The sequence below is a fragment of the Martes martes genome (genome assembly GCF_963455335.1).
Source record: "Martes martes genome assembly, chromosome: 9".
Classification (NCBI taxonomy): Eukaryota; Metazoa; Chordata; class Mammalia; order Carnivora; family Mustelidae; genus Martes; species Martes martes.
In genome coordinates, this window is record NC_137896.1 from 39,214,765 (window position 1) to 39,240,756 (window position 25,992).

General features: G+C 36.4%; 1 protein-coding gene across 5 annotated transcripts in view; it reads left to right on the top strand.

The window, feature by feature from the left end:
* The window catches only part of MACROD2 (mono-ADP ribosylhydrolase 2), a 1,916,992-nt gene that overhangs the window by 1,146,957 nt on the left and 744,043 nt on the right, over positions 1-25,992 (top strand). The gene's annotated exons all lie outside the window — the stretch shown is intronic.

Here is a 25,992-nt window from a genome sequence, read left to right on the forward strand (position 1 = left end):
TAAAGAATTCGCTGGAGAGCTCATTAAATAGATTCCTGGCACTCCTCCCAGAGATCCTGATTTAGCAGGTTTAGGGTAGGAACCCAAGATTGGACTCTTAACAAGTTCCTAGGTGAAGCTGATGCTGCTGATCTACTGACCACAATTTGAGTAGCTCCTATTCAGAAGTATTCAAACTCCTCTGACATAAATAATAGTTAGTTATAGTGGGATGAAACGTGGCTCATGGAAAGTCTCTTAGACTGTCTAGAAGGAAACTAGGCTTCGGGGACAGGCCTCCTCTATAAGTCTCAGTTTCCTTACCTATAAAATGGGACTAATGACTAGTGCTCCACTCCCACATACTTAGCATACAAAAAAGGGAGCCCTCTTAATTTGAAACAGACATTTTCATTCTTTTGGGCACATCTACCCTAACATTTGGAGGACCCATGACAAATGGAGACTTCGTGGCATATGGGTGAACATTTTCAAGTTGTACCTCAAGCCAACAAATACATTAGATAACAATCTGAATTGTTTATTGTTGCAATATGTTTTTAAGCCGCCATGTGCACATTCAACACTAATTCAGGAACATCTCTTAAAACCACAATTTGATACATGAGGAAAATAGAGATGGATATTTGTTTCTTCTAGGAAACAACACTTCATTATTTGAGAATCGATTGAACTCCTGCTATTTTATAGGAAGGATTTAACATGTTAATTATTTTCCCCTTACCTAAGCACTTCTGCTAAGTCCTCCCTCCACTGTGAAATGATGTCTATTTCTGATGTCAGCGGTTACACACTCCATAGCACTTCATACTCTTCAAATGCAGTCTTATTTTGACATATAGGATAAGAGATGTGGAGAATCATCACCCTGAGGCTTGAGCAATGTTAACTATGAGATAAGATGTTTAAGATTATGCCTCACAGTCTACAGTGCTAAATACAGGATCTGACGTGACAAATGTAAACTGTCATCTGTGTTTGTGGTATGTGAGGACCTCTAAAGCACAGGACCAGAGAAAGTGTCCCTTTTGTCTGGGTTTAGGGCAGTACTCTTGCTGGTCATAAGAAAACTGATACCCAAAACGACTATCACTTGAATATCATTCAGAATGCGTGATATTTGAGAGGGACATTTGGAAGATAAAACTAATTTATTCATCTAGGTGTCCTAAAATGTAACCATATAAAATTAGATTATGCTGAAGTCGTATAATTTTAACTACATGGAGAGAACCTTGTGTCAAATAAAGGCATAATCATATGCCCTCTGCTTTTTTGAAGACGATGTCTCTATACAGAATATATCTGTATCATGCACACACTTACTACTTAAAACATCCACTGTGCCATCCAATATCCCTTATATGAAAGTTAAACAAGGTAGTTTTCTTTAAATTCACTACCGAGTTAAAAGAAGACTAGAATGTCTCTTCAGACAAACTTGTGTATTTCTTGCTTTAGCGGCCTGGAAGCTCAGCACTAAATTTAGTATTCAGCTGAAGTATATCACTTAGCCCAAGGTCTATACATTAATGTTTCTTTCCTTCTGGTACCTTTGTTTGAATTGTACTTTTAAGTTCATCTATTTTTTAATGTGATTTAAATTCATCACTTAGCTCAGGAAGAAACAGCAGCATATGTAAGAAAGGAAAGAAACAAATACTTGAATGACCTATCTTGTAGAATTTGTAAAATTCAAATGGAAAAATGAGGTGCGTGGTAGAATTTTGAAGTTATGAAACTTTCTATAATTCAAAGGTATTACCATATTTTATCCACCGCATGACCCAAGATGACTGCTAGAGTTCCAGCCATCATAAGGTTTGTGTATATCAGGGCATACAGAAAGAAAAAAGAAATTTAGAAAAGCGAAGTGGTGTTATTCAAATTCTGCAGCTGTTCTGAAGTTTCTACACAGCACTTGGTTGTAAGACCACTTCTGTTGACATGACTGCTGGGAAATATAACATTTTGTTCTTGGCAACAACAAATTCAACTACATACTAGGCTCGTTTTACTGAGAAGGAAGATGAGAAAGAAGTAGAGGTGGGGAATTTCAACCTTTGCCACAAATTCTTTGCCAGTATTAAAGTGAGGAAATTTTTAACTTCTCAGTAGAGTAATAACATACTTAACTTTTAAATTGTTATAAATTTTTAAAATATCAGGTACTGTATTGGATAGCTCTTTATTTAAATACTATCTACATTTTAAACCTTCAGATCTTGCATCTCAAAATAGCATAATTTTCAACCACAAGGTAAATAAGATTTTTTTTTTAATAGGATGCAGATAACGACTTCCAGAATTGTTCATGGACAATTTGGCTTTGTTTGGGAATTGATTCAGTGATTTGTTTTCATAAGTATTGATTTCCTTTCTTGTATGTTTTATGAACTGAGTGGGGAGAACTATTGTACTTAGTCCTTATTTTGTTTCAATTTGTTCAATGTAGCAGTGGTTGTGGATGTTTCCTTGACTATTTGTATTTTAGACTAACTTTTCAGATGGTAAATTGAGCATGAGAAATATATTATTAAAATGACTGCATTACAAAGTGGTATTTGACATTTTCTATTTATAAGCATGGTACCGTTTACCCAAAATCCAGGAAATTTTTGACAAAAATGAATATCCATTAACTTATGTGTTAAATGCCAAAGCCCATTATGTATATCTGAGATGTACTAAACTCATCTTTTTGCCCAAGGTCAAGTGCATTAAGAGTGAATCCATTTAATGAATAAACATTTTAAAAATAAATGACCACTACAAAGCAGATTTTCATAATTAATTAAAAAAATTGCAATTGACTAAGCATCATCTTTACTCTCTGAACTTCTAGATATCCCATATTGAATTAATAATCCCACTTCTGCTAAGGATATATACTTTATTTGCTACACAGAGATAGCAATGAATAGATATTTACTGATTTTAATATGGATTATGAATGAGTGAATGTTTGTGTGTGTGTCTGTAAATAATATGAAATACTATGGTTTGAGAAAGTCAAGACTGGGAATGGATTTAATGTCTGTTTTATCAATCAACCCTGATGTCAACAATCCATTTACTTCTTATTCCATCCTCAATAGTAGTTTCACTTTGTTAATTTTAATTTCAGGGGAGGAAGGGAACTACTGGAAATTTCCATTGTCTAAGTTCTTCACCATGATCAGCACACATCTATCATTGCTGACTGTTTTTAACTCCTCAACTCATTTTCACAATTTGTTGTCCTGTAAAGTAACAAATGGCCCAAATTTTCTACACACTAATTAAAATTCCATTTCTCATGAATTCCTTAATCGAGTGCAAGTCATTATGTGCTTTGTTGATTCTTAAGTGCAAAGATAATTGCAATGGGCAGCATGAAAAGGGTTTGATTATTGCCTGTCGACTCTTGTGAATTCTAATAGGTCTAATTGCATAGCATCAATTCATCATCTCAGCATCACTTCTTTTTATTATTAGCTCTTCGAATTGTAATGTGCTCATAAAGAAGTGTTGTAGTATATCAGAGCTGACATGGTACCTGGCCCATTGTAATTTTCAGCCCTTACCTTGTGCAACTCTTGAAATTAAAAGTTTATTATGGAGTGCCATTTTTCTGAAACTAATTTTAAAATCTTCCTGTATGATAAAATGAATACTGTCCAATAATCTGCATATGAATTTGCCTTTGTAATAATTCCATTAAATGACTGCCAAGACCTTTTTTGCTCAGATTGTTCCTATAAATTCAGAACATAATGTGTTAGTTGGAAAACATTTATTAGACTTTTTAATGGGAATTCCTGGCGGCATTTCTCAGGGAGTTTCTATACTATAGTGGCTATTGTAAACGCTCAGGAAAGAAAGAGCTCCCACTGAATAATAATGTGGACTAATCCAGAAGCCCCAATTATATGCGTAAAGGACCACCAGAAACTGAGATGCCAAATGCACTATCATTTGCACTAAGGAACAGAACGGCCTTAGTGTAGAGAAGGAACGTAAACCTTTAATCAATCTATAGATAAACTAATGCTCTATGTGTGTGAGGGAGTATATCCAATAATAATAGCTTCAAAGCTTGGGACTTAGCCCCTGTGTAAAGCTCAGTACTTTAGTCATTATTTCTGAAAATTTCTAGGATCCTTGTGAATGAAGGATTAATATCACAGTTTTACAGATGAGGCTCAAAATGTCACCCCAAATCAGCAGATGGTATATGGCAAACATCAGAGAGAACCTCCCCCACCACCACCACCATTGTTTGTATGCTATCTTCAACACACACCATGGCATGCCTTTGATGAAGTTTGGAAGGATTATCATATTAATAAAGTGTGAACTCCAAGTCAACCCAAAAGTTAAATAAAAGATAGAACCTCGGGTACTTCTATTCCTGTTAGGGTAATGTAGTAAGAAGTGATTATAATCCATTTTAAGGAACAAGTCAACTTCATATTATCATTTTCTAGAATTAAGCAAATTGAAGGAAAGTGTCTCAGTTATTTACTTATTGTGTAACAAACTATCCCCAAACTGGGCGGAATAATCAACAGCCATATTATTAGGCTTTCAGATTCTATGTGACAGAAATTCAAATGACTCATCTCTGCTCAATAATGTGTGTGTCCTTATTGGGAAAGATGTGAATGCTTGGGGACTGGGATCATCTGGAGACTTCTTCATCCACATGTCTTGTGACTGTGATGGAATGACTCACCGAATGGGCTTAGCTGGGACTGTCCATCAGAGTGCCTACGCATGTGCCTTTGGATTCTCACAGCATGGCACTGAGTTCCTAGAGTAACATCCAGAAAGCAAATATTCCAAGAGATCAAGGCAGAACCTGTAAGACTTCTCACCTTTTACTGGTAGTACCATAGCATCACTTCAACACATTTTATTGGCAATAAGCAAGTCACTACAGCCATCTGGGGTTCATTGGGAAGAGATTTATACTCCACCTTTTGATGAAGGAGTGGCAAGATCACAATCCAGAAGAACACATGGGATGGAAAATATTCTTGTATCCATATTTGGATAACACAGCCCACCACAGGGAATGGGGTCTCCTATATGTTATTTATTTCTGGGCAATGGAGCAACTTGTAGGGAAAGAGTCCCCCAACAGGTATAAATTATTATCTTAAACATCTCTCTGGAAATGATTTTAATAAGAAGATACCTCTTTGTTTTGTGTGTACATGTGTGTGATGAAAAGCAATACTAAAACAATTTGAAATGCCTGGGTGGCTCAGTCAAAGTGTCTGCCTTCAGCTCAGGTCATGATCCCAGGGTTCCCTGCTTAGCAGGGAGTCTGCTTCTCCCTCAGCCTGCTGCTCCTCCTGCTTGTTCTCTTTCTCTCTCTTTCTGACAAATAAATAAAAACAAAATCGTAAAAAAGGAATAAACCAATACATTTTTCTGCAGAGCAAATGTTTGGTTTTTTTAAAAAGAATATTCAAATTGTATGGTTTAGGTATAAATATTTCATTAAGTGCATGAGTTCATTTCCAAATACATAGAATTAGGAGAGCAAACGTCCTAAATTTTCTATTACCCTGTGAAATGTGGAGTATCACCTATATATGAATAAGAAAATAAATTACCAGTCATAAATATTCATTACTTACATTCTGCTTTGAAAATCATAGACTGGAACAGTGATATACATGGAACTATTGCTTACTGTGTTATCATACTTTTAAAAATTGAGATAAAATTTACATAGAGTGAAATGCAAAGATATTAATATATAATTCGGTGAGTTCTGACAATGTATACACACCAGTCAATATGGAGAATGCTTACGTCATGCCAGAATCTTCCCTTGTGCCCAGTCCAGGGAATCCCATTTCTCAAAGGTAATCACTGTTCTGACTTCTTTCATTATTTGTTAATTTTATCTGTTCTTACTATAAATGGAACCACACAGAGTTTATATACACTTGTTTTTGTCACTTTTGTTCAGTATAAAGTCTATTACATTCATCCATGACACCCAGGGAGGGAGAGATACTTTCCTTCCGCCAGGTGGAGGTGGTATTTTGGGCTTCCTGCTAGGTCTTAGCTAATACCACCCAGAGGGAATAAGGGGATTTTCCTGTTATGGCTCCCCAGGTAGCCTCTGTGTGGAATCCAAGATCCCCACATGGTTTCCACAGACATTGGGACAAGGAGATTTTTGCCACCAGCCATGCATGAAAATCTTGGCTTCTCACTCACCATCCTCTGATGTCACTTAGATGAGGAATACCTCATTGTAACTGGATGTGGGGGGAAATCAGTGCTCCCCATTGGGATTTTACTGACTGGATAAGGATTGAACCATGGTTTTATCTGTGGTATTTTGTTGGAATAGGGCAGTTATTATCTTTCTGTCTTACTAGGTTGCCCTTTTGTGATTTTTTTGGCTAGAAAGAACAAACTATTCTGGGGCTTCTTATTGTTGTTATTGTGGTTTTTATCTCTTCTTGGTATTTCTGGGTTGTGGCTTCTCCAGCACCCAGTCCAGGATACATGGGGCAAAAAGAAAACCCAGCAAACTCACCACCATGTCATTCTTTGGGCCCCAAGTCCTGCTTTCTTCTTTCCACTTTTCAGAGTCATCTTCTATTTCTGTCATGTACAATGTCCAAGCAATATCTTTGCTTTTTTTATGCATGTATTTAATACTGGATCTTGATGAGTACTAAAGTTAGGAAAAGATTAAAAAGCCTTTGACATAGAACCATGGTTATCACATGATAAACACTCAGCAAGGAGTAGGTATTATTTTCTTTGTATAATCTCATTGTCTCTAGAAGTCCAATCATCTACTTTTATAAGACAGGGTGTGCCCAGGTTGGATGATGGAGAGATAGAGGGGGAGATGTATCCCAAGCCCTCACCTCATCACACCAGTGGATACAGGAACTTTCTCAACATGTCTTAAGACATATCACAGAGTCATCTGTTCCTGCCTGTGCCTGAAGCTCACTGTACATGCAAATGTATAAACACACATAAAACCTCAGACTTTTGCATACGGATGAGGGCAAACAAACTTAGGGCCAAAGCATACAGGCTCTTAAAATCTTCTTGGAAGGATATGGAAAGAAATCTTCTTCAGTTCCTAAGAAGTTGGTAATTTTTGCCTACTAGTGTTTGACCTAAAGTCCTTCCATGAAAAGATGGTTCTCCACACAGTTTATTTGTAAAACAAGACATTATACTTTATACGGTGAGAGTCTTTGTAATCCTATTCTTGGTGACATCCCTGTGATCAGCTAGCATAACCACATGGAAAGGCTTCAGATCTCTTAATTGCAAATATCACTCTAGTTTATCTCCTTCTGCTTATTATTTATGGCATTCATATACATATCAAGTGCTTGGACAATTGGCTAGTTTGTACTGAAATATCCAGGCAGGCTTTGTGAAAAGTGGAAGTGGCTCTCAGTCCTGAGATTCACAGGCATTTCTGAATGGGTAAGTAGTTATCCTTACAAAGTGTTTTGTTCAGTTATTGCTAGTTTTTAGGTCACAGAGAGTCTGTCCTATGGGACACTACTGGAAAACTCTACCAGAGCTGTTCCAGTTGCTGTATAAGCACCCTTTAGACAGACTGCATTTTCCCAGCCTTATTTTAGAGTGTTGCCTTTCATGTTTTTAAAATAATATTCTGGACATAATATTAATTAATTGACTATTTTAGCCACTCAAGTAGTCATTTAGCCAATACCATCTATTTATTAACAGCACATACCTGAATTTCCTGGCATGACCCAATGCTACTTTTTTCTGGTTTATTTTCTGTTTTGTGGGGTTTTGTTTTGTTTTGTTTTGTTTTAAGTGCATAAGTCAGTGATTTTGGTATACTCCCAGAGTTGTACAATCATCACTAGCACTATCTAATGCTAGAATTTTTTCATCACTTTAAAAATGAATCCTGTACTTATTAGTAATTAGTCTTCGTTCTGTACCCTACCCCATCTTTGGCAACCACTAATCTACTTTCTATCTATATGGATTTACCTTTTGGGGACTTTTTTTTAAGACTTTATTTACTTATTTGACAGAGATCACAAGTAGGCAGAGAGGCAGGCAGAGAGAGAGGGGGAAGCAGTCTCCCTGCTGAGCACAGAGCCCAATGTGGGGCTCAATCCCAGGACCCTCAGATCATGACTCGAGCCAAAGGCAGAGGCTTTAACACACTGAGCCACCCACGTGCCCTGGGACGTTTCTTATGAATGGAATAATACAACGTGTGGCCTTCTGTGGCTGGCTTCTTTCATTTAACATAATGTTTTCAAGGTTCATCCACATTGTAGAATATATCAGTGCATCATTCATTTTTGTGGCTGAATAATATTTCATTGTAGTGGATACATTTGGTTAGTCATTCATTAATTGATAAGCATTTGAGTTGTTTCCACTCAAGGGTTATTATAAATAATACTGCTATGGACATTTGTGTACAAATTTTTGTGTGGACATACATTTTTTGTTCTTTTGGGTAGATACCCAGGAGCAGAATTGCTAAGTCATATGGTAATTCTATATTTAACATTTTGAGGAACTCTCTGCTTTCCAAAGTGGCATTTCTACCTCTATTGTGTGAGGATTACAGTTTCTCCATAGACTCATTAATGCTTGTTATTGCTTATCTTGATTATAGCCATAGTAGTGGCCATGAAGTTTTGATTTACATTTCCTTAATGACTAAGGATATTGAGCATCTTTTCATGTACTTACTTATTGGCCATTTGTATATCTTCTTTCCAACCATTTCTTATCCCTTTTTGACCCCTCCTTGAATCTATTCAAAATCAAGTTACCTATTTAGCTTTTCTTCTTCAGTTTGGCTGGCTCATTCTTTGGCTTAACTCTGAAGTATGCTTTCTTCATTTGTTTCTTTCTTCCCACAATTAATGTATATGCACCCTAATCTTTTTATAAAGAATTTCCATAAAGGCCTCAATTAATGTCATTAATGTTCTGCTAACACTTTAGAATGAGCTCTTCTTACTACAGTATTTGTGCAAAATCTGCTTATCTTTGTAGTTTTTTGTGATGACTTATAAGCACTAAAATAGAGATTGGACAAGACAAGATTTTGTTTTGGATTGTATGCAGAGAAACATTTGAAAGTACAGATTGTCATCAGTGTGTGAGAGACTGCCAGGCATGTTACAGGCCTGGAGAGGCTACACAGGTCAACAGAACAATATAAGCCAAAGATCATAGCTGCGGATGCCATTGATATGCAAATTCGTTTGGCAAAATCAACGTCAGCATCTTGGGTGTCAAGTCAAAACTGAAGCATCGGGGTGCCTGGGTGGCTCAGTTGGTTAAGCAGCTGCCTTCGGCTCAGGTCATGATCCCAGGGTCCTGGGATTGAGTCCCACATCGGGCTCCTTGCTCAGCAGGGAGCCTGCTTCTCCCTCTGCCTCTGCCTGCCTCTCTGTTTGCCTGTGCTCACTCTCTCTGACAAATAAATAAATAAAATCTTAAAAAAAAAAAAATTAAAAAAAAAAAACTGAAGCATCAAAAAAAACAAACAAAACAAAACAAAACAAAACAAAAAAACCTGAAGCATCAGGTAATGTGTAGAATTTTGGTTACAGAGCTACAGGCTGCTACTTTACAGGCTGCTACTTTTGCTATAGACCAGTAATTCTCAACATGTGGTTCCTAGACCAGCAACATCAGAATCACCTGGAAATTTGTTAGAAATGTAGATTCTTGGTCCCCAGCCCCACTCCATCCCAGACCTACTGAATCAGAAACTCTGGGAGTATATCCCAACAACCTATGGTTTAATAAGCCATCTAGATGATTTTGATGTACTCTTAAGTTTGAGAACCACCCACCCAGACTTCTATGAGGTACCAAAGGAGAGAGTGGTCTGTTGACCTAGCAAAGCTTTAGCATTTAGTGAGGGCACACAACAAGGTCATGGCTGTAGCCAAAAGTAATATCTATAGGGAGATCTTCTTGCCAAAGGAATCATCCTCCAAGGCCTCTTCTCTTCTAGTCAGGAGCTCTAATACAGACAGAGTTCACACAAGGTCGGAAAATTCATGGTAAACCAAGTCCATTAAAGTGAAGGAGGACCAATGCATTGGCATGGGAGCACCTGGGGTATGGTATTAAGTATATTGTTGGCTCTGTCTATTCTACGCCTTTTTCCTTGAGCGAAGGCATTCATACAAGTTGGCAAAAGCATGTCCTCGAGAATAATGAGGAAGATATCAGTAAAAGTAAGTGGTAGGCCCATAGAACTTTCACTGGACTGATGTAATAAAGCCAGGTTTATCACAGCCTTTAGATACAATCAATCTACCATGTGCTGGAAAGGAGGATGTTCTTTCTAACATAGGAAAACTCCAAGGGGAATTTTATTTTCTAACAATTGGAAAAAGCTTTTATTTCTCCTTTGACCTTTGTGCTTTCTCCAGTTCCCTGGCCAGGGCCAAATATGGCTTCATGGTTCTCTAGCTGTGTTCAGTACAGTGGTGACTGGAGCCAGTGAGAGGAATGCCACCATATGCTTCCAGCAACCCCAACTTTGGCATTTCACTAGAATCTAAGTGATGGCTCTGAGGACATCTCATAGATTGCTAGGGAATGGATAGATTCTTAGGCCCAGAGTATACATTTCAAAAGGGACCAATGTTGTCTTCATGAAATTCTATAAATTGTGTTTGTATGTCTTTTGTGACTGTTTTCTTCTCCATTTAATAAGAATATTAAAAGACAAGAAATAACAGGGTGTATTTGGTTTAATCCTATAGAAACTTTTGTAGTGTGCTATCAATAAAATTGTCAATAATAATTCTATTAGAAAGGTTAATTTTGTTGTTTTTTATTCTTTAGGGTTTTTATTATACAGCAGTGTCGAACACACTCTTGCAGTTCATTTACTGTAGTAGAGAACTAAGATATTAATCTTTCAGAATGAAATAAGCAGTAAAACTTAAAATTCTATCCAAACATGTTATTGATATTGCCTTCTGTGTATTCAGAATGCTGCACAGTAAGGGTATTTCAGAAAATAACTCAGCTGCTTGATGTGTTTCTGCTTTAAACATCTCTGGACAGCTAAGATTATAACAAGGCATAGAAATCTAATGTTCAGGGTAAAAACAAATGTCGCTTTTAGATTGAGCACTTAAAGTGGGGTTTGTAATTCATGTGTAATAATTGGGTATCCGAAGACAACACTTCAAATTTGAATTATTCTTTTTCTGGTAAATGTATGATTCATTTTTATTTGAAATGTGTAATATTTAGAGGCACCTGGGTAGCTCAGTCATTATGCGTCTGCCTTTGGCTCAGGTCATGATCCCTGGGTCCTGGGATGGAGCCCCACAACGGGCTCCCTGCTCAGCAAGCCTGCTTCTCCCTCTCCCTCTTCCTGCTGCTCCCCCTGCTGTGTTCTCTCTCTCTGTCAAATAAAGAAATAAAATCTTAAAAAAATTAAAAATAAAATGTACAATATTTATTAAAAATGTGGTCTAAAGTGGGTCTGGCTTGGAACAATGTTCTCATCAATTCTAAAAGAAACACTATGAAATAGCTAGAATGATGTAAATAGATATGTTTTCAGTCATGAAAATACTGAATATATTCCTTTTTTTCCTTTTTTTTTTCTTATGTATTTATGTATGTGTATATTTTCAACTTGGTACCATAGCATATGCTGCTTTATTGTGTTAGAAAAATAAAAACATACCTTTTAACATTAAAAAAGCTGAATTCTTAGCAATTTCTATAATTTAGTTGTTAGCTACATGAGGAATACATTCCTTGTTAAAATGTCTCTTTGCGTAATTCAGTCAATTACATCACTGATTTTTTTTTTGTTACTTCTTTGTTTTATTTATTTTTTTCCTTTTAGAGATACCCAATCAGTCCTGCTAAGGGATTGAATATCCTCATTAGAAATAAAAATGTGATGAAAATACATATAGCTTGTACAGATTGATAGAGATACCATGAAGAAAGTGTGAAGTTGTACATTAAGTAAGGTCAAGTCCACTAAGAGCTAGCTATTAATAGATCTTAGCCTGGACCAAAAAAAAAAAAAAAAAAAAGTATTTATATCCAATAAAATAATTGGTAGAGAATAGAATTATATATGATACGTGTAGAAGTTAGAGAAAGGTTTTCCTATCAGAGAACTAAGTTTCAAGCAAAAGGACACCTAATGGAAAGGAAATAGCTGAAAACTAACTTACTGATCTAGAAAATAAGTTGAAGAAATACTCTAGAATGTGCAGTAGATTGTGCAATATGTAACATATTAGAGAGAATATGATGATAATTTTTAAGAATTCTAGAAACAGCAGATAAAATGAGAGCGTAGTTATAACCTCATAACTAAAAAGGAAAAAAAAAAATCCTGTCTTGAAAGAAGCTAAGCAGAATTCAGAATTCCAAGAATAGATAGGAAGTTCCTAAAACTTCTGGAGAGGAAGAGAAATCCAGCTTACTTATGGGAGTATAAAAATCAAACTGGCTTTTTCTCAAGGAAGAAGATTTTGAAGCAAAATCTTCAAAATTCTGAGAGAAAAATTAATTGGAACCTAGAATCATATATGCCCGGAAACTAACATTCAGAAATCAAAACAAATGAAAAACGTTTGCAAATCCAGTGCCTTAGAAAATTCCTAGTTACAGACTATCTCCGAAAGACTTACTCAAGGATGTACTGCAAAAAGAAAAAAAAGGGGGGAAAATGAGTTGAAAGAGAGGGCCAGGGACCCAAGTAATAGTGGAAACAAAGAAGCCAGTAAAATATAAATTCTGACAAAATTGGTTAATATGAATGGTTATGGATTTTGAGAATGTAATGATGAAATACTAACTAGATGTGGAAGATCTTCTAGTTATCCCATGTATGTGCATTGTGAATGCAATTGTGTACAAATACAAATCAATCAAGTCAGAGGTTTGTAACCTACTACATGCCAGTTACGGTGCTCAATGCTTCCACATACGGTACATAATTCATACCCCATATCAAACTTGAGAAGCAAATATAATTATTTTTGCAAAAGAGGAAAAGTAATTTGCCCAGATTCACCAATTTTGTGAGTGGGATTTTCCACTGGGATGTGAATAGTTTTCTTGCTCTTTCCTGATATCATCCAGTCTAATTATAATTACACAGTCTAGGGACCATCCTTTTCTGATAACTCTAGACACACCTCTATAATATAATTATTTTCCTGCTCATACCAAGCTGCCCATCTTGCACTTCATTTATTTCTTTCTTCATAGTACCTCCTCAGCCAAATTATCTTATCTCAACAGCACCCCATTTCTGAATAAAAAGTGGAATTTTTATTCATTGGCCCACATGATAGTATATTTCTAGAGAATTGGTCACCAGGTGTTACTTATTCATTTACAGGTATTTCTTTCTTCTAAAATCTGATAGTCTTGCTTAATTATCAAAGCTTCCAGACAAACATTTCATTCTTGTCAGCTGTATTACTATGAAAAGTTCTCTCTCTTGCTCTCTCTCGGTTGTTGTTTTATTTTGTTCTGTTTTGCATGGTTTTACCTTAAATAATCTTGCAGAGGCACATGTTGACCTCTTTGAATCTGAGTCTCACATGAATCATGTTTGAAAGGCTCAGTGATATATTGTCTTCCCCTCATTGATTCTGTGCCAGGCCCAAAGTAGGCAAGGAAGAAGAAAAGCTTAAAAAAAAAAAAAAAAAAGGCTGCCCTGATATAGGAAAATTCATCATCTTCAACTGTCCATTTTTTTTTCTCTTAGTAATCCTTCTCTAATTTTTGACCTCATTCTGCACTTGATTTTTATGTTAAGGATAGACTTTTAAGAGGTTTGACTAGCACCACAATAATTCAGGCCTTGATCACTGTTCTGATTTTCCTATTTCTGTCATCCCCTGGGTCACCCAGGGTGAAGATACTGTGAATAAATTCTGACTCCCCCCTTGCTTTTCTCCCACCCGGCTTGAAACCATCATTATGAAACTCTGCCAGTTTACCTTTTTGTTTCTTGACTATTTACCTCCCTTTTCATTCCAGCCAACCTGGTTTAATGTTAGGTGCTCTCCTTTCCTCTAGAAGTTTCCAACTCATTCTGCAAAGAAGTATGAGGAAGTAAAACCATTGTCATGACTTCCCTTGGGAATTCATGATCCTCAAGGATCCCTCTTTTCTTTATCCTGTGATGTCTTAAAGAATTCTTGCTTAAAAAGCTGTTATCACCATTTTCTTTTCTACTGGAATCAGTTGATCTGGGAGCAGTCATCTTAGCCTTTCTTCCTTGGGTCCTTGCAAGCTGCTTATTTAAGAAGCATTTCTCCATTCTCAAGAAGTTGGTGAATAGAAATGACCTAATCACCATCTCATAAAAGAGGAAAGAGATATAAGCCTAAATTGTAAAGATTGAGCAAAAATCAAAAATTGTATTTAGTTAAGGTTATTCTTTTAAAAAATTCTGTAACTCACATAAAAGTTGAAGCAGAGAAATACCATTTCTTAACAAGCCCTGTGCATCTGGTTTTCCTTATATAGTTGAAAGTGATCACTGCTTCTTCAAGCTTGAGGACCAGATCAAGTAGTTAGTGGTGTCCATTTTGCATTAAAAAATGAAATAGTTATATTTAATTATTATATCTGCACAGCAGGAAGCTCTAGTGTTGCAGTTCTCAAAGTTTTGTCTGGGGACCCCTCTTTCAGGGGATTTGTGGTCTATACCATGTTCATATTATAGTTAGAGGTTATTTACATTTCTTACTCTCTTTCTCTCTTGAGTGTACAGTGCAGCTTTTGAAAGGCTACATGACATGGGATAACATCATTTTCCTGATAGTTAAAGGCGTATGTGCTTCTGTTTTCTTGTGTGATGTATATATCCACTGAAACAAAAGCTCTTTTTGATCTTCAGTTAATTTTAAGAGTGTAAAGAGAAAAGCTTGAAAACAGCTCCTAACTTGCACAATGAGCCAACCATCTTTGAGAGGCAGATGGGAATGTAGACTGATCTTTCGGACTCAAGCAGTACAAGTCAATCTGTTCATGTTCGTGTTAGAGCAAATACTCATTGTGGGAATGCTCAGTGGAATTATCCTTATTATTTAAATATTTTGTCATTCTTACCCTCCCTTGCCCCTTGTTCATATTGTTGGATATGCATAAATGATCTCATGAAAAATGTGGTTTCATGGTATAGAAATTTCCACATATTCTTTCTTTTAGAATATATGTTAAAATAATTATTAAAGTGTTCTGTCCGTCTCATTGTCTTTTCTAAATACAAGTGTTCCTTTAGAGAATTAGATATAGAGACTTGTGTGGATGTGTAGACCATGAGAGTGGAAGCAGAATGAAAATATAGGTGTAAGTGTACAGAATATCTCTAGTCTAGAGCTGACTTATGAAGGCACTGGTCTCTGAGAGAAATTATACTTGGTTTATTTTGATGGAGAGGTAGGCTCATTATACCCAGATGTCACTTTTTAAAGAAATGTGAACAGTGATTCCATTAATTTTAGAGAAGATATGTAGAGAATCTATCATTTTCCATTTTGTCATTTGAGAGCCAAAACCAATCTCTAGAACAAAGCAAATTTATTCTAAAATTAGCTATATGAAGATAAGGGAAGTGACACATTTTAAAAATGCATTTATTTAATTATCTCTTGCAAAAAAAGGCAAAGGAGTCACCACACTTTTTTTTCCTCCCTATGGGAAGTCTTTGGAAAGAAACTTGTTGGAGTGTGATTGTGTTAGAGTCTTTTTTTTTTTAAATCATCTGTTGTGCACTTATTAGGAAACTTTTGATCAGGCTATGCTGAATCTTTCTGTGAAGAAGTAGATTCTCAGTTCCATAAAAATGTTGACGGATACGAACCAGTTAAACTACATTCCATTGTTTGCCCAGTCCAGACTGGCCATTCTACTTCATTGTTTTCTCTAATCCAGTATATCATCTCTGATTTATTTAATCACCTACAAATTCACTAATTATCCATGAAACAACTGTTCCCATTGGGTTTTGGCTTTGTGGGAAACTTAAACATAGATTTGTCAAGTTCCCTGCAGAGGAAGCAGGGAGTCTTTACATGAAGACAGGAAACAGAATCACAGCATCACAGAATTAGAAAGAATCTTGGAGCACATATAATCATATTTGATTACCTCCAATGACAAGAAATGCCTTGCCTCCTCAGGCAGAATGTTGTCTTATTACAGAGCTCTGACTGATAGAATCTTATTAGTTGTATGTACAGAAATGTTGATGTTAAAAGTCATATAAATGGTCAAATATAAGTGATATTGGAGACCACAAGAGGAGAAATGAGTTCAGAATTAGTTCATGTAGTAGTGCTCATGGATCACCGATTAAAGTGAAGATAAATACCCTTTGGGTTTTATGGAATGGAAAGGATTTTGAAAGGCAAAAGTGAGGGGCTCTCTCAACACCAGGAAAAGTCTGGAGTCAGAAAAACACAAGACTTGTTTTGTGCAAGTGAATGGGGGCAATTGCCCTATGTACCTGGCACAGAGTGGATTCTCAATGAATATTTATTGAATAAAGGACAAAATTAATGACTGAGTGAATGATCACAGAAGAGCCTTTCTTGTCCAGACTGGTGTTGGTAAGGGAGCGGTAAAGGAAGGCTGATGACAAGCTAAGGCATGCCATACAACATCAGCCTTTGTGTCCTGACAATGACCCACCCCCTGCACATTCTAGTCCTAGCCTAGATTCTGCATTTGTAGAATTACCCTCACCATTGGAGGGGGGGAGCGGGGAGGCTACACGGAGGGGGGTAGTGATGACTAGCTTTCATTTATTTTTACCCATTAAGTAGGATGCTTAAACTCTACTTTCCCCTTGCATCTTAATAAAGTGCTGGTTTTGCATCTGTCTGAAAAGGCTGCAAATTGCTGCCCATCCCTTGAACCGGAACAAAGACCTTATTATTATCTTCCTTGAAAAAGTCATATTGTCTATCTGGACCTCCACCTCCTCTCACCCCTGCTACTGAAGCATTAGAAATGCCATGTATTTGACTCACTTCCTTCTAAGATGTGTTCTCTTTTGGTTCATTCTAAAATGATGTGAAATGTTGGAATTTTGCAGATAATTCAGCTTCCCACAGTCTTTCTGAGACCCCTCTCTGTTGGAAATAACACTATTGTAATGCAGATGTCCCCAATACCCTGTGAAATCCCAAAGATTCTATAAATGGCTGACCACAGGATATCCCTTTTACACAAATTTCAATCTCTGTTATTGAAAATGGACCCTTATATATAGGGATCCATTGAAACAGGAGACTGTCTCATCAGCAAAATCAACCTTAAATAGATTTTTGGCAGAAGAAGGGAAGCTAATAAACTATTAAAGGTAAGCTTTGCCCTTTTCTTCCTTCCTTCCTTCCTTCCTTCCTTCCTTCCTTCCTTCCTTCCTTTCTCTCTCTCTCTCTCTTTTAATATAGAGGGTAACATTTTGGTAGAAACTGCTCAAACAATATTTGATAATTTAAACCTCACAATTTAAGCTTAAAACCTCACATCTTTAAAGTCAATGAAGTATGAAACGTATTAGCAGCACATGATGTCCAAAACATGGCAACATCATCACATTGTCATATAAAAATGGGATCAAATTTCAACCTGAGCTGGGTGTATTCATTCAAGCTTTGGCAGTGGATTCGGTATGCCTTTATCAGCTGCAAAATGCAGAAGTTGTTTAGCTACTCAGTATTTAATCTTAGACACAGACATCTTATTTAGGGAACTATAACTCCCAAGGAGGCTAAGAGAGGTAAACCAAAGCTCTTTTGTAACTAAAAACAGTGAAAAGAAATGGTTAATTCACAGACTCAAAGGAAAATAGGCTAGAAAATAACACTGTAAGTGGTAGTTTGTCCCAAACTTATGCAAAGAGCTGGGTGACTGTAGTCTTTCTGGACGTAGAAAGAAATCCATCATGTAGCTGAAGAAGTGTGTGAGCAAATAATCCAAACTTAGAAACCTGCAGGGCAATGGTTGAAGTACATTCTTTTTTTTTTTTTTTTTTTTTTTTTTTTTTTAAAGATTTTATTTATTTGTCAGAGAGAGGAGCAAGAGTGAGCACAAGCAGATAGAGTGGCAGGCAGAGGCAGAGGGAGAAGCAGGCTCCCTGCAGAGCAAAGAGCCCGATGTGGGACTCGATCCCAGGACGCTGGGATCATGACCTGAGCCGAAGGCAGCTGCTTAACCAACTGAGCCACCCAGGCATCCCGGTTGAAGTACATTCTAACTGATGTCTGTGGCAGATTGAAAAGGAACATCTTATGGACAATTGATTGTTTCTTGAAATACAACAAAAACAAGCTTTGAAAATGTGTATATGAAAACATTGACCTACATGGAGAGAAAAAGGCAGCATTTACTTTGTAATGCTATGAGGTGGTAATTCAATTTCCTGTTTACTGAACTTCAAGTGTGCTGTTTCAGGTCATAGTTTGGTGGTGCTTATCATATAAATTGGCCAATAAGATTTACAAATAGTACCTTTAGTGCTTGGATAGGTGGTAGTATCTTTAGAAAAGAAAATCAATTTAATTCCACACATTGGTTTTCTCCTTAAAATTCATGCAATTTGAATATGATTGACAGGGCACTGCATCATTATGCAGTCTGTTAGATGGACCGATTATGCTTATGAATACAAGAGTGGAGTGAATGAAAGCAACATGTAATTGATTCTACACTGGTCTGACTGTTCATTAACAGTTTGAATGTAGCACAGTCACTTCTCAAATGGAAAATGATGCGAGCCACCTATATGTGCTCTCTCATTTGTTTTAAAATTCATTATGCTAATATTTTTTCACAGAATGTTTTCACTGATTTTCTTTCTTTCTTTTTTCTTTCTTTTTTTCCCCCAAGGATAAGTCTGATTGAATCTTTGTAAATAATTCTCCTGCTTTCAATACTTATTTGGCATTCCAATCACACATTTTTCAGTTTACACTTTTGGAAATGAAAGCATGCTCTCCCCTGCACCCCCTCCAAAGAAAACCTATCCTACTCCCCTCTTCTGTGTAGTTCAGACTAATTTCCCAGGATAAAATGAGTTGGGGGAATGCAAGGTGGTGGTTATAACTTCAAAACAAAAGAGGTGATTTATAGACTGATTGATTTCTGAAATAGATGAGCAAAAACAGCTTTCATTTGTCTTGCCACACTTTTAGTGTGATAGAGCACAAAAGGGCCTGCCATCTCATTTTCCATACCTCTTCAAGGGCTTGCATTTGAAATGTTGATTAAATGTACAAATAATATGGCTTTTTTCTCGGCTTTCCTCACTTGTATAAGAAAGTACCTCAAATGTATGAAGGCCCCCTTTCCTTTCTTGAATGAGAAGCTGGGCGTTTCAGGGAAATAGCATTATCTTATTGCTCACAGGGAGATATGATGCTGATTCTATAACAGCCATCCCTGCCCTTTCCTTTGCCCCCAGCTTCCTGCCAGATTTGAGTATAGAAGAAGCAAAGAAACTAGTGCTGGGCCTGGCAGTTCTATGTCGGAGCTACAATAACACTGTGATCTCCAAAAAGATTGTATTTATAATTAATAAATGTATTAATTCAATCTCTCTCCAGCTCTGATTTTTATTAAATCAGCAGCTGACTTATTAAAATAATAGTCTGAGAAAACACTGGAAATAGGTTATTTTTTTTTTATGGTGAGAACTTTCAAGATTTACTCTCTTAGCTGCTTTCAAATATGCAATATGGTATTATAAACTATAGTCACTGTGCTATATATTACACACCCAGGCCTTATGTATCTTATAACCGGAAGTTTGTACCTTTTGACCCCCTTCATCCAATTCTGCCACTCCAACCCCTAAACTCTACCTCTGGCAACCACCAATATGTTCTTTGTATCTATGAGCTTGGGTATGTTATTACTGTTTTGTTGTTTTAGATTCCACACAAAAGTGAAATGACATGGTGCTTGCCTTTCTCTGTCTGACCTATTTCACTTAGCATAAGGCTCAAGGTCCATCCATGTTGCCAAAAATGGCAGGATTTTTTTTTCTATTTTATGGCTGAATAATTATTTTATGGCTGAATATTATTCCACTGTGCGTATACAGACCACATTTTCTTTATCCATTCAGTTATTGGTGGACACTGAGATAGTTTCCATGTCTTGGCTATTGTCAAGAATGCTGCATGAACATGGGGGTGCAGATATATTTTTCAGCTCATGTTTTCATTTCTTTCAGTTAAATATTCAATAGTGGAATTGCTGGATCTTATGGTAGTTCTAGTTTTAGTTTTTTGAGGAATCCCTACACTGTTTTCTATAATAGCTACATGGAAATAGATTTAGTCATGTTGGCTTTTTCTATGGTTTCTAATATATCTACTGCAAGAGTTTTTAATTAAAAAACATGCTGGGGAGCCTGGGTGGCTCAGTTGGTTAAGCCTCTGCCTTCGGCTCAGGTCATGATCTCAGGGTCTTGGGATCGAGCCCCGCATAGGGCTCTCTGCTCAGCAGGGAGCCTGCTTCCCCCATCCCTGTCTCTCTGCCTGCCTCTGTCTACTTGTGATCTCTCTCTCTGTCAAATAAATAAATAAAATCTTAAAAAAAAATAAAACAACATGCTAACCAAAACAAAGCCCAAGTGTCTGGGAAGTCCTGAGATGTGGCCATTGTATAATATATGTTCATAAATTCTTTGCTACTCCTACCATCAAGAGGAGGGGTTTATGTGTCTACATTTGAAATGGGTGGGATTGTGGGATAGTTGCAACCAATAGGGATAGGGGTAGTGATACTATGCAACTTCCAAGGTTGGGTTATAAGGGTGACTTAGCTTCTACCTCTGGTACACTTGCTTTTGGAACCCTGAGCTGTCATGTGGGCAAACTGACTACTCTGAGGCCACCATGTTGTGAGGAAACCCAAACTAGTCCCTATGGAGAGTCCCTGAGACTATATGAAGAGGGAGGGATGTCAGTCCAACTCTTAGCTGCTTTATCGCCACCACTGTTCCACTACCAGCCATGGGCTGATTGCAGCCATGGGAGACACCCTATACCAGACTCCCTAGCTGAGCCCTTTCAGAATTTCTCACCCAGAGGAACCATAAGAAATAATGAAAAGGTTGTTACCACTCTTAAGCCACCATATTTTGGGTAGTTTTTGTTTATTTTTGTTTTGTTTCAGGGGGTGTTGTTTTTTTTGTTTTTATCCATAGCAATAGCTAACCAGAATCTGCATGTGTACAAACTATGAGGTAAAAGCAATGGGATTCATGATAAACATGCCAAATTTTGTATATACAAATGTATGTCATTTCCTTCAATTAAATAGGCACCTTAGGAAAACTATCTATAATCACATTGCCATTGTGATATCGTATCTCCCCAAGTTGATGTACAACTTTGGACATTTTATTCTCCCTCTCTTGTTCCCGAACAAGGGAAAACATGAAATTTTCTATATTGTCCTTTTCATTTCCAAAAATTCTTCGCTACTATTCAAAATTCTTTGATTGCTGAGATACCTAAGATGTATATGCCTGTACTACATTTCCACTATAAAGTGTCTAGGATTCAATTTGCATATTAAGATTGTAGTGAAATATTAAAGGTAGATATTAAACATATAGGAGAAAAATGCCCTTTTGTCCACCATTTGTACCATACTTTTATCTGAAAATAATTACTTTACATAAAGAGATTATTGAGAGTAGCAAAATAAGGAAAGATATACCTAGTGGAGTCTTTCTGTTAAATCCCTTGGAACTGTATCTTTTTCAAGAATATTTTCATATTTACAGTGATGTAAGATCATCTTTATAAAGCACAGTAACAATCTTTGTATATCAGAGAGATATGGTAGATGGGATCCAGGAACACGGTTTAATAAACCATGTACCCTTTGTTTTAATGCTTTAATTAATTGTTGAGTAGGTAATATATTCATATAATTTGAATGTAAAAAATATAACAGACAAACACTGAAAAGTCTCCTTCCCATATTTGCCTCTATTTTTGCGTTTTCCATCATGACCCTAGTAGGGAATCACTGTAATTAAGTGCTTATTACTCCTTCCAGAGTTGTTTTATGCAAGTATTAGCTAAATATATATATATATATATATATATATATATATATATTCTTTCCTTCACCTGTGGGCTATTTTTACACTAATGGTAGCATATTAATTATACTTCTCCACATTTTTTAACTTAGTAATATATCTTCAATATCTTTCCAAAACCACATGTAAATACCTTCATTGTTCTTTTTACAGAAACACAATATTTAATATTTAAAGGCAGAATTATTTTACTAGTCCTTATTGATGGACATTGAGGTTGCTTCCAATCTTTGCCTGTCATATGCAGTGTTATAGTGAATGACCTGTATAAATGCCATTTTGCATATGAGTAAGCATATTATCTAGGATACATTCCTAGAAATAGAACTATCGGATCAAGAAGAGTCTACATTTATAATTTTGATAGGTACGTAAAACACTGTCTCTGGGGATGGGACCAATTTGTACTTTATTTGTATAAGCATGTTTGAGAAACTTGAACCATGAGTGCTGCTCATTTATCTGGACAAGAATGAATTAGACTACTTAGAATCTATAGATCTATTCTTAATAGGCAAACAGGAGAGGAATTAAATTCAAGAACAGCAAAGAATCTTAGAGGCCATCTTATTCAACTCTTTCTTTGAACTTGGAGAGGGAAACCCAAAGAGGAGAGTGACTTTTCCAAGGTCACACAGCTAATTAGTGACAGATGTGGGACTTCTGACTTTTAATCAGGCCTTAGGACTTAAAGTGTGGTATACTTACCATATCAGAACAGAGATGATGACTGTTGTTTCTGCCTGTGTGTATAAGGTGTCTTGGATATTGCTGCTGTTGGTGGTGGTGGTAATTGAGCTTCTATATGCACCAGAAATCAAATTAAACACTTCTGTTTACATTATCTTATTTATACCAAGGAATCCACAAATTCATGTGCAAGTGAAAGTATTATCTATGGATTGAATGCATTTATCTCACACATATGTATCTACCATCAAGATGCTATTGTGTTCAACAAAATGTAAATTAATGCAAAGCCTCATTGATGTTGTAACAGCTGTTTGTCTCAAACTTGTTCTCCATCAATGGATTTTGAAACTGGTATTGTGAAAGGGTAGTCTGTGATATTTTTGATATTAGAAAAAGGATCCTTAATACTCACAAAACTTGCAAGCCCCTTGTTTAAGGTCTCTTATAACTGACCAGGCATCATTTTGTTCTCCATCTGTCCCTGATACAAAGGTAAATGTTAATGAGGCCACACATCACAGAATAAACCACAGAGATCATCTAAGCAGTTAATTTGTTTTGCGGATAAGGAAACCAAGACAGAGGCCAGTGAAAGGGAGGCTTCACCTGGAGCACTTGGCAAGTCAGGGCTGGAGCTGGAATTAGAAAGCAGACCTCCTGAATGAGTTTTAAAATGGGAAAAGAGGAACTTGTCAGTGTGGAAGAATCACTCCTAAGTGCTATGAGCAATTAAAATAATGAAGGAAATTTACTTTTGGGCCTCACGTTGATTCACCTTCAGCTTTGTGGATCTGAGAGGTCATTGTGTTAGTCGATAATAACACTTGATCTTGGATGTTGTAAGTTTAATATACAGCATAAAATACAGGGATCGATATTTTGATGTTGAGGAGAAGTCTCATTGATTGGCTGTTTGTCCTCAGACTTTTAAATGAAATGGAGAACTGAAGAAATGTAAGGAATAGCTTTTCATAAATCCCATTTAAGTTATGTAGACAGTGATGTCTACAGGGAAAAGCAAAGAAAAATGATTTTTTAAATGTCACTATTTTCTCCTTTTATGGACTCTCTCTCTCTTTCCTCTTCCCATTAATGCCCCTAAGCCCTGTTTTTACTTGGCTCAAGTAGACACATCTGTATGACCCCAGATAAGAGGCACTTATTCTTGACCTTCTCCATCTATATTATAAGGAATCCAAGGTCATACCTTGTTGCTTCTTTATGTATCAAGTATTTGAGGTATAGAGACATTTGGGAACAAGGGAAGAAAACAAAATAAAACCCATGGATTTGTCCTTTAACAATGGCAGTGAGGGTACTGGAGTTGTCCTGGCATAACATTTCCCAAAGGTAAATTTGTGGAAATTTTGTCCCTTGAAGTACTCTGTAAAACATAGTTTTTAACAGTCAAATGCATTCCATTCTTTATCCCCTCTGGTTGAGATTCATAATCCATTGTTGCATACTGAATGTCCTGAAAGTCCTACACTAAGGTAGCTGTTTTGATTTAATTTCACCCAGTGATTCCCAAATGTAATTGACCTTTAAACCCACAGCCTATCATACCCACTTTTGGGGAACGTTGTTCTCTAGAATCCTGTGTTGTTACTCTACAGCTTCTCTCCCTTTGGATTCATTGGGGGATTTAGAATATCGTAGCTGGGCACAAACAGGTAGTCATGAAGGGGAAAATGAAGTAAAGCCATGCACAACCTTCCTTCTTCACGTATTCGAGCATTTGCTTCAAAATGGAAGCTAATGTGAAATATTCAAATAAAAATTCACTACATCTGGTAGAGAACTTGCTTTGCTTCAATAGATAAAGCTCTTACGTGTTACTCTATTATTAAAAAAATGATATCACTGTGTGCTGGGTTTTTGTTTTGTTTTGTTTTTGTTTTTGTTTTTGCTGGACATAACCTAATCTCCTTTTGCCCTCTCCTATGTTATTGGGGTTCTCACTTTAAAGCAACATTGGCCTGTGCAAGAACATCTGCATGAACTCGCTGGTGATGTTTCTGCCTAATTTGATCACAAGATATAATCTTTAATATTATCTGACAAGGGTTTTAATCAACATTTTGAGGATTTCTCAAACATCAGATAATACCCTCAGTATTTTGAGTATTTAGTAGTCTGAGTATTTAGTAGGCAAACAACAAAGATTTTACCCTTAGTGACTTATTTTCTGCCATTTAAATTTCCTATGCAATTTAAGACTGTTCCATAGTCTCACTTTTGTGATGTGTTCTTATCTTGTCACTGTTGTTGAAATGAAGTGGTACTGATTGGACAAAGCAAATGATTTCAATTCATTATAAGAGTCCAGTAATATTAGACCAAATTTGTCCTTCTGATCAAACATGATTAGTTGTTGTTACTTACATCAGTGAGATGGGCAAATAATCCAGATTAACAGCTAAGACTGGAAAACAGATGTTATAAGACGTTCAAGTAATTTGGTTTATAATTTGAGTCCTCTCTTGTGATCCTTACAGACTTTAAAACTGGAACAGTTCTATTTCATTATGTTCTAAGTGAAAAAATTTATGTGTGTGAAGGTATTAAAAAAATACAATGACTGGTTTTATGTGCCAAAAAAAAAATCTAATTCTATGTTTTAAATATAAAGGTTGAAAGTATAGGTTGTTTTTTAAAAGTTTGAATATAATAAACAATAGAAGCTAGGTAACTATTAGGGACTATTATGCCTAGCATACCTCATATATGTGAGAATTAGTTGGTTGCACTTTAAAATTGGTAAAGATGTTTTAAAGTTATTCCTTTTAGGGTTATTACTGATTGTTACAAATTATCTTGGCACATTCTCAGAAATTTGCTCCTTTTTATTGTGTACAATGCCTGGAACTATTGTCTTATTTATAAGTAAAGTGAGGTGAAGCATTGGTTCTTCTTTCCCATGTCAATTCAGAACGCTCATTTTGCAGGCAATTATTTCTCAGTTTATTTCTCACCAAGGGTTTGTCTTTTGCCGGGGTGCCAATTATTCACATCTTGTATTATAATCTGTCTCACTAGGATCTGACCAATAACAATGAAATAATTTACTGGTAGGGGATGCCCTTTCACAATCATCACCTTCCTGGGCAACTGCCTACTTTAAGAAGCTGTGCTATATAAAATCTTCTACCAGA